Source organism: Silene latifolia, chromosome 11 (genome assembly GCF_048544455.1).
Source record: "Silene latifolia isolate original U9 population chromosome 11, ASM4854445v1, whole genome shotgun sequence".
NCBI lineage: Eukaryota > Viridiplantae > Streptophyta > Magnoliopsida > Caryophyllales > Caryophyllaceae > Silene > Silene latifolia.
In genome coordinates this window covers 67,221,654-67,231,001 of record NC_133536.1, presented here as the reverse complement: position 1 = coordinate 67,231,001, position 9,348 = coordinate 67,221,654, and the positions used below count along the sequence as shown (strand labels likewise).

The 9,348-nt window shown below is 43.7% G+C and overlaps 1 non-coding gene across 1 annotated transcript; it reads left to right on the top strand.

The window, feature by feature from the left end:
* The first annotated feature begins 8,650 nt into the window (after nucleotides 1-8,650).
* Nucleotides 8,651-8,757, top strand: LOC141616201 (small nucleolar RNA R71). Its single transcript, XR_012530561.1, has one exon. It is a non-coding gene; the product is annotated as a small nucleolar RNA R71 (small nucleolar RNA).
* Nucleotides 8,758-9,348: the final 591 nt, after the last annotated feature.

The following is a 9,348-nucleotide window of genomic DNA, read 5'->3' as shown; positions in this document are numbered from 1 at the left end:
GTCACAAATGGGGGGGTTGTTTGAATTGTTATCTAAACTACGAGGTTTAAAGGAAAGAGAAATAAAGGGTAAGAGCAGTAAAGGCAAGAAATAAGTTTAAACTATCAGAAAGAGAAGCACATGTCAGGATTTCGGTTCACTACGGTAGTCCAGTGACTCAGCTGTAAATGACTTAGACGAATTAATGTAAGACGGATGTTGAAAGGTCCTTTCGGTCCACTTTCTATCCTAAAATACCACTAACTTAACTTTCATTCTCGTCAGAGTAGTCTACTGTTCATAGCAGGCCTATTTAGTCCAATCTTTCGATCTAGGATTAATTTTAGCCAGATTAAAGGATAACTCAGAAGCGTGCACTCAACTAAGTCGATAAATACAATTAAATTGCTATGGTGATATAGTCTCATAATTAATTCATCTAATTCATTTACTACATCGTCACATTCCTACCGCAGATCCCATAATCCCAACATGAAAGGGGTTTAGCTACTCATGTCGCTAATTAAACTAACAGCAGATAAATTTCCAGCAGTAAACATTATGAAATAACAAATAAAATGCATGAAAGTAAATTAGGGCAGAAGGAATAACGAAGTAAACAAATGATTAAAGCAAACAATGATTAATTATTAATAAGAGAAGGGAAAGGAATTACAATCAAGCGAATCCGGCGTAAAGAACACAAAATCCGAGTGATATAAATCTAAGAGTAAGGTTACAGTGAAAGGGAAAAGCAACGTAGTAAAGTTTTGATGTAAACTGCTTAAGATAAAAGATAGATAAAAAGATCCTCCTAATAACCTAGTTAACATAAGTTAAAATAGGAAAAGTAAATAAGTTTGCGGAATAAAACAACACACGGGCTGTTTAGAAGCCCATAACAGCGAAACCACTCGATCGAGTGGATTAAAACCACTCGATCGAGCAAAACCTCAGCAGCATCTACTCGATCGAGTAGAAAGTTACTCGATCGAGTAACTCGTCTTTCTGCAGCTTAAGGATCGAGTAGAATTCTACTCGATCGACCACCCTGGGACGTAAAAACCACTCGATCGAGTGGTAAAATTGCTCGATCGAGTTCTTTATCTTCAAATCAGCTCAAGTCCGTCACCGACTGCCTCGTAATGCGTGCCTTGACACTTCCAAACGCAGTATCTCACTCTGGAAAATCCCGTCTCCTCTAAATGCATGCAAAAAGGACGAAAAAGAGTACGATTCCACTACTTTCGCGTTCATTTCTACAAAATGGACAAAACGAACCAAAGTAGCCAATTCGGGGCAAAATACCATAAAAACAGTATAAAAATGCATAGAAATACGTGTTAAAATAGGCTAAAAAGACTATATATTATGCACGTATCAAATCTCCCCAAACCGAACCTTTACTCGTCCTCGAGTAAACTAAAATGCAACTAATGGAACGGAAATGATAACTCAGAGCTAGCTTAACTTGTCTACTTGAACCAATTTAATGCAACAAAAACTAACAGTTAAAGCTAAGCAGTCAATACGCAAACGAGTTATAAGCTGTTTAGAAATATAGCCAACCTATCGACCTTGCAAGACCAACAAAATCGGACTCTCTCGTGGTCACTCTTCTCTCATGAAGCAAAGGGTGAATGTTAAATGTAAAAGAGAGAAGAAAAGACAGTCACTCACCTAATCACACCTACATAGCATGCATGCAACAAAAATGAAAGACAATTCAAGTACTAATGCACACACTCCAACCAATAATGTCCGTCACAGCCGAGGGCTTACAAAAAGTATGGGAATAGTGAGGTTCAGGTGAGAAAAGGCAAAACATGTTATGGAAATGTGGAGGTAAAAGCGTCAAGCTAGTTCCTAACAGGACCATAATAAACCATCTGAATCTTAACTGACTGAAAAATTAAGTACAAGTGCCCTTCGTTTGGCACAAAACTCACTAAACTCAAACACAATCTCCTCAAAAATATAGAATAAGAATGGAGGAGTCAGACGGTCACAAACTTTCCTTTTTTAATACCGTCTGAATGAACTAACTCAAATAAATCAACCTTTTTTCAAACTTCTTCTTTTTTTTTTCTTTCTTATTCACGTGATCCAGCTCTTTCTCTTTTTCATTTTTTTTTGTTTTCTTTTCTTTCTTTTTCTCACGTTTTTTTTTCTTTTTTTTCAATTATTTTTTTTCTCATTTCCTCCTTCCATAATATTTACACCAACTCCAAAACAAGAAATACGGGCCAAACTGCAACGGAAAAACATACCACAAAAGAACATACTAACTAGCTTGACTAGGCAGGCTTAGTTTGGGATGTAGCTAATGGGTCAAAAAGGCAAGTTTTGGCTTATGTGGAGCTAAATGGGTGAAAAATATAAGGAAAGGGAAAATTGCAAGCACCTCCCTGCATGTGACACCAACCACAAACCCGAATATGTGCATTTGACGAGAAATTGAATGTCATAAATGTGCAAAAATGATGAACATGTTATGCAAGGAGTACTACTCTCAATTCCTAATGAACTGGTCATGAATGTCACCAGTTATGGCTCTAAAACTCAGAATTTATCAAGTAGTTTGCCAATTTATCAGGTCAAGTCTAAACAGTCGGCTATATTTGAACAGAAACTCGTAGATCATGCGTATGACAAAGCTAATAACTATCAATAAAGTGCAAGGCTCAAGTAAAATGATAAGTTATAGTGCATTATCATCATGGAAATCTACCGTTCCGACTCAACCTATATGCAAAAATAAACGTGAATATTTTTTGAATTTTTTGAAATTTTCTAATTTTTTTGGATTTTTGATTTTTCAATGAAATAAACAACAATGCAAAGCTGACAAATAAACGTGAATGCAAAAACAAATGCAAATGCAGACTCAAAAGGATGCAATATCCTCCCCAAACCAAAACGGACAACGCCCTCGTTGTCCTCTAGCATACACCAGCAGATATATACAGGGGAACGGGAATATACAACCAATAAGAAAATAAAAACAATAAATAAAAAGGAGACAAAATAAAAGAGTAAGAGATACATACAAAATACGAACTTCCCCAAACCAGCCAGAAAACTGGGGAAGCGAGTAGACCAGTAGCTACTCATCGTCGTCGTCGTCCACCACCGTGTACTCCGGATCTCTCTCCTCCTCTGCTCCTCAGCACGAGCTCTCTCCAGAGCCACCTCTAGGTCCTCGTCCTCCTCCTCGTCAGCAGACTCCGGGTACCCCTCAGGTGGATACCGGTAGAAGGAAGGGTGTGGCCAACCCTCTGGGATCGGTCGGTGACGCCGCAAGTGGTACTCGTACAGAGGGTGTAAAGCAAGAGCCAAATCCCTCTCCATACGAGCCTGACGCTCTGCAACCTCAAGCAACAAACCGTAAACGGCGCCCCCTGGGTCCAAGACCGTGGGCGCCACAAAGGGAGGAGGTGGTACGAAAGTAGCCGGTAGGACCGGCTGAGTCTGTGTCTGGTCAGTGGGAGCGGGAGTAGGAGTAGGAGTGGTAGTAGTAGTGGGAGTAGGGGTCGGGATGGGAGTAGCCGTGGAAGGCTGGGTACTCCCTGAAGGTGTGGACCCCTCTCCAGTCTCAAGGCGCCGCTTCTTGGCGGCGGGTGCAGCGGGCGCAGGTCGGAGTGGAAGGTGAAAGTCAGGCAGTGGTGGCAGACGGGCGCCCCTAGCAACAGTGGGCAAGGGCTCAAGACGGGGGAGAGTGTCACAAGGTAAGTCAACAGACAAGGAGCCGTCTATCTTCCATATCTGGTAGTTTGGGGTCAGCTAATGCTGAGAAAGCATGGCATCCAGACTCAGTAGCCTCTCTCCCTCGAGGTACTGCAAGTCACGGGGCCAAACGGGGAAAAGGCGACGGGCAAGAATGGTGGCTATGCCACCGCAAGCAATAGTTCCCGTCTCCTTCAGCCCCTGGCTCTGAAGGTATTGGGCGGTCAAGTAGGCAATGTTGAGGGTAAAAGGACCCTCGCAGTCGATGTTTAGGTAACCGCCCAGGATGGAGAGCTCGGTGTTTGTCATGTTGTTGGGCTCCTTTCGGCCGAAAATAGTGCTCCCCATCAGTCTAAGGAAACAACGAACAGGGGGAAGGTGGACCTGATGGAGCTTTCGCTCCCTAAAAGTGGTCTGGGCCAGGGTCCTCCAAAGCTGACGGAAGACCCTCCTAAGGGCGGCAGTCGCGCCCGTAGATGAAAGACCAAGTAACCTACCAAACTCCGCTAAGGTCATCGGAAAAGTCCGGTTAAACAACCGGAAGGACACTGAAGAACTATCGGGGTCAGCATCGTGTGCCCCTGAGGAGAAGGTAAAGGAGCTGAGAAACTCGAGGCTCAGCTCTAAAAAGGTCCGGCCGCTCATAGTGATGAGTCCGGCCATCCCCGTGCCCCTTAGTAAAGCACAAACCGACTCGTAAATGCCGAGTCTCTCAAGTGCCGATTTCTCTAGAAATCGGGAGAGTACGTGCACACAGCCTAGCAGGTGATAAAATTTCTTACGATGTAAAGCGTTAACAAAATGTACCTGCGGGTAATCTGGGTGAGAGTCGAGGGAGGTGTCCCCTCGGACTGTGACTGTACCAGAAGTAGAAGCAGCAGCTGAAGTAGAAGCAGCTGAAGTAGAAGTGGCTGGAGCTGGCGTAGAACGAGACTGTCTACGACCCCGGCCTCTGGAACTCAAAGCAGAAGCTCGTGAAGCGACGGTGTGAGGAACCAGGGCTGCTCTAAAAGCAGCTGCGGCTGCTGGCGAGTCCACCACAGGTGTAAAAGTAGAGGCTGGTGTAGAGGTAGTGGCTGTTGTGGCCACCACTGAAGAGAGACTAGCAGCAGTGCTAGCAGTGGTGGTGGCCGTAGAGGAAGAGGCAGCCTGAACTGAGCTAGCAGCAGAGCTAGCTGGAGCAAAACCTGTACCTGCAGCTGAAACTAGGAACACTAGGGCTGCAGTACTGACTAACACGGAGGCGGTGGCAACAGCAGGGGCCACCGTCTCACTCAAGGACGGGCTAGAAGTGGAGCTGGTAGAAGGTAGCGAGCTAGACTCCATCCTGTGAGCATAGGGCAGGGGACATGATAAGATAACAGCTGCTAATAGTGGCTAAAACAGCACGAAAAAATAGCATATGACAGCATGTGAATCCCCTACCAGTCGAAAATTTCGACTTACAGCACAAAGATCCCAATAATCCTCAAAAATTCGAAAAACAGTGTGGAAACAGCGATAGGGAATGGGAATAGCAGTTAACAACAGTAGCAAGTAACAACAACTGAGGTCAATTAAGTCATGGCAGCATATAAACCCGTCTGACAGTCGAAAAATTCGACTGAAACACCCCTAAACGCGAAATTTCGCGCAATAATCGAATTAAAACATGCAACAACAGCGAGGAAAGGGGATTGATCGTCAAGCAAGGCAAGTAAGGGCAAACAAAGACAAGTAAAGTCGAAAAATTCGACCAACAATGGATTTTCGAACCCTAATTTTAATTTTACCTCATAAAATTCAAAATAATCGAAATTAAAAAGCAATGAGGGAGTAGAAATCACTTACTTGATGATAGAAATCCTACAAATGCAATTAATCTTCAAATAAACAAGCAAAAGAGGCGATTTTTTGAGCTAAAACCGCAAACCCTAAACCCTCTTTAAAACCGTGTAAATGAGCACAAATTAAGGGAAAATTATGGGGCTTTGAAAGATTAATTAGCAAGCAATAGATTGTAGGAGGCGGATTTGGTAATTAGGCAAGAAAAATTGGGATTTGGGGGAGTTTTGATCGCAAATAAGGGAGGTGTTAGACGAAAATTAGGGATAAAATGAAATTAGAAACAAAACATAAGAGTTTAAAGAAAAACTCCCTGTCTTCTCTGCGAAATCACTCGATCGAGTGGTTTTAAACTACTTGGTCGAGGACTTTTGATGATCCAGTTACTCGATCGAGTAGAATTCTACTCGATCGAGAAGTCCCCTTTTTTGCTTTACTCGATCGACTAGAAGAAGCGCTCGATCGACCATATTTTCACTCGATCGAGTACAATAAGTACTCGATCGAGCTCTTTTCTCGCGTAAGCTCTTGAATTTCGTCTTTCTTCCTTAGAAATGCGTAAAATTTCCCCAAACCTGCATAAAAACACGTGCAAAAATATCCCAAAATACCAAATACGCAGAAAAATAGTCTATAGTCTTAAATCTACGCTAAAAACTGTCTAAAACTAATTGTCCTAATTAAAAGCAATAAAATAAATTCAACGGAAAATTCAAAAATTATCTATTACAAAGTTTTACACGGGGCATTTCCCCGCTCAATTTCCAAAGCAATTCAGTAGCCCCTTGGAGGGCTCCTGACTGGAGGACGTCATCTCAGCAACGTTGATTGTCCTCCTCAACTTCCATGAGCTTGAATTTGAATCGTTCAATTCTCTAGGAGGGGAATAGTTCACATCCACATAAGCGCGAACTTTCCTTATCCTTGCTCTTCTATCACCGTCTTTAGCATCCTCACTTCCAGTTTGATTGACATTAATCGCACCATATCCCTTGACATCTTCTTCATTGCTTTCATCTGTACCTGCAGCAAGGAAAACAGACGAACTTTCCTCCTTTTTGCTCTCAATCTGAGGCGGAGGGGTAACAATAGCAGCACAATACTCCAAATTTTCATCTGGAGTGTCAATAATAGGATCAATAGAAGAGAGGGCATTGCAAGGCTGAGCTTGCATGGGAGCCCTCCGGAACTTAGACTGATGAAAAATCAGCTCCTCGTCCCCTACCTGAAATGTCAAAGTCTTCCCCCCGACGTCTATAATCGCACGGGCAGACAAAAATGGTCTCCCTAAAATAATAGGGGTGTGTGCATCTTCGGGATGTCTAAGACAACGAAATCAACGGAATAAAGAACCTCCCGATCCGAAGTCGTCTTCTACTATACCTAGTGGCCGTGATATACTACGGTCGGCCATCTGGACAGTCATGTTGGTGCAACTCAGCTTTGTCAAACCAAGTCTCTTAGCCAGAGACAATGGTAAGACACTCACGCTAGCGCCTAAATCGCATAGCACGTTATCAATCAAATGGGTACCGATATGACACGGAATTGAAAGACTACCCGGGTCTGACTGCTTAGGAGGTAACTTATTTTGAAATAGGGCTGACCCCACCTCAGTCAAAGCTACGGTCTCACTATCACTGATATTCCTCTTGCGCGATAAAATTTCTTTCATAAACTTAAGGTAAGAGGGTACCTTTGTCAGTAACTCGGTGAACGGCACAGTGACTTCCAAGCTTTTCAGAAGTTCGACAAATTTGTCGAATTGTTGATTGGCCTTAGTATTCTGCAGACGCCTCGGGAAGGGAACCATGATAGGTATCTCGAGTCCCTTGTTTCTCTCTTCCAATGTATCTTCCGGTGCAAGCTCTGTATCCTTTGGACGCTTCTTACCTCTCGAACGAGGTCTTTCCGGTGATTTATCGCTTAATCGAGCACTAGCAGGCTCTCGAATAAGCTTCCCGTCATCAAAACTACTCGATCGACCAATATACCCATTCGATCGAGTAGAATCTGCATCAATATCACTCAATCGAGTGAAAATCTCACTCGATCGAGCAACTTCACTTTGCTGTTCACTCGATCGAGTAGAAAAACTACTCGATCGACCAGTCTGCTTTTCCTGTTCACTCGATCGAGTGGAATTTTCACTCGATCGACCACTTTCTTCACCAAATCTGCTCAATCGACCACCAGAAACCAGTCGATCGAGCACTTTCTTTGCCGTGAGCTCTTTTTCTTCGCCAGAACACTGTTCACCATCAGTTACAGCTCTCCTCGGGTCTGATTTTTGTATTTCCGGTCCCTCATAAGAACGACCGCTTCTCAGATTTATCAAGTTTACCGTCTCGTGTGTATTCTTCTCATTTTGAGTCGGTAATTGACCTTTCTTGTGGATTGGTTCATGGCTAGTTGGGCAACTTGACTTTCAAGTGCCTTTATGGACGCATCTTTCTGTTGATCACTCAGCTGAAACTGCTTTGTGAAGGCTTGCAACATGGATTTTAGCTCACCAATTTCACTCACCCCACCGGATGATGATGCACCGTGATTAGGAGCAGTAAAGGAAGCAGGCTTTTGAAAGCCTTGTTGATTCTTATGTGGAGGAACATAAGGCTGCTGCTGGTGCAGAGGAGGTATAGGATTGAGCACATTCTGACTAGTCCACCTCAGATTGGGATGGACTGCCCCTTGATTGTTGTAATAGGAACCCCCTCCTTGCCTATATTGTTGAAAGGCAAGGACTTGTTCCTTCTCCACAAGACAGCCAACAGCAGTGTGACCATCATTACTCCCACATCTCTCACATGTAACGGTCTCTCCTCTAGTAAGAACATGGACCGTCTGAGGCTCCCCAGCAGCTTGTAACTCCAACTTGTCAAATCTAGCATTCATGGTCTCCAGCTGAGCCAAAACCTGCTTATCAACTGCATGAACTGTTCTAATCCCATCCCTCGGGTTTCCATACTCAGCACTGTGATTCGCCATCTCTTCAATAAGGGACCATCCCTTATCATCATCGGTGTTTTCTTGGAATCTTCCACTAGATGCCGCATCCAGTATGGCTCTTTGATCGTCATACAGCCCATTTTAGAACTGATTGGCTAGAAACCATGGGTCAAAACCATGGTGAGGAATAGACCTCACCAACTTCTTGAATCGCGACCACGCCTCATAGAAACTTTCATCGGGAGCCTATTTGAAACTGGTAATCTTGGCCCTCAGCAGATTGGTGCGCTGTGGAGGGAAATATCTCTTGTAAAAGGCAAGAGTAAGGGACTCCCAATCTGTAACCCCAGCAGATGTGCGGTCCAAGTCAGTCAGCCACTCCCTGGCTTAATCGGCTAAAGAGAAAGGAAATAGAACCTCCTTAATCTTATCTTGAGTTACCCCCTTAGTGGCGGGGATAGTAGAACAATAGTCTGTAAAGACCTCCATGTGCTTCCTCGGGTCTTCACCAGCCACACCTCTATAGATATTCCTCTCCACCAGATTGATATAAGAAGGACGGATGTCGAATGTATTCTCATCCTCAGTCTGGAGATTGAAACCCTTCAGAATAGAGGATGCTTTAGGCACCGAATGACTGGAAAGCTTAGGCATCTTTACTGTAGAAATCGGACTGTCTTCGAAAACAGAGTGATGTAGCTCTGGCTCAAAAGTACTCAAGTCTTCCTTTCGTGATTTCCTCTGCAGACGAAGTCTATGCCTGAATAATCTCTCTGGCTCTGAATCAGCTGAAACTAATTCAAACCTGTCTGACCTGGGCATAAACAACACTGAAAGAAAATGAATAAGAACTGCCTCAAGGAATAAAAA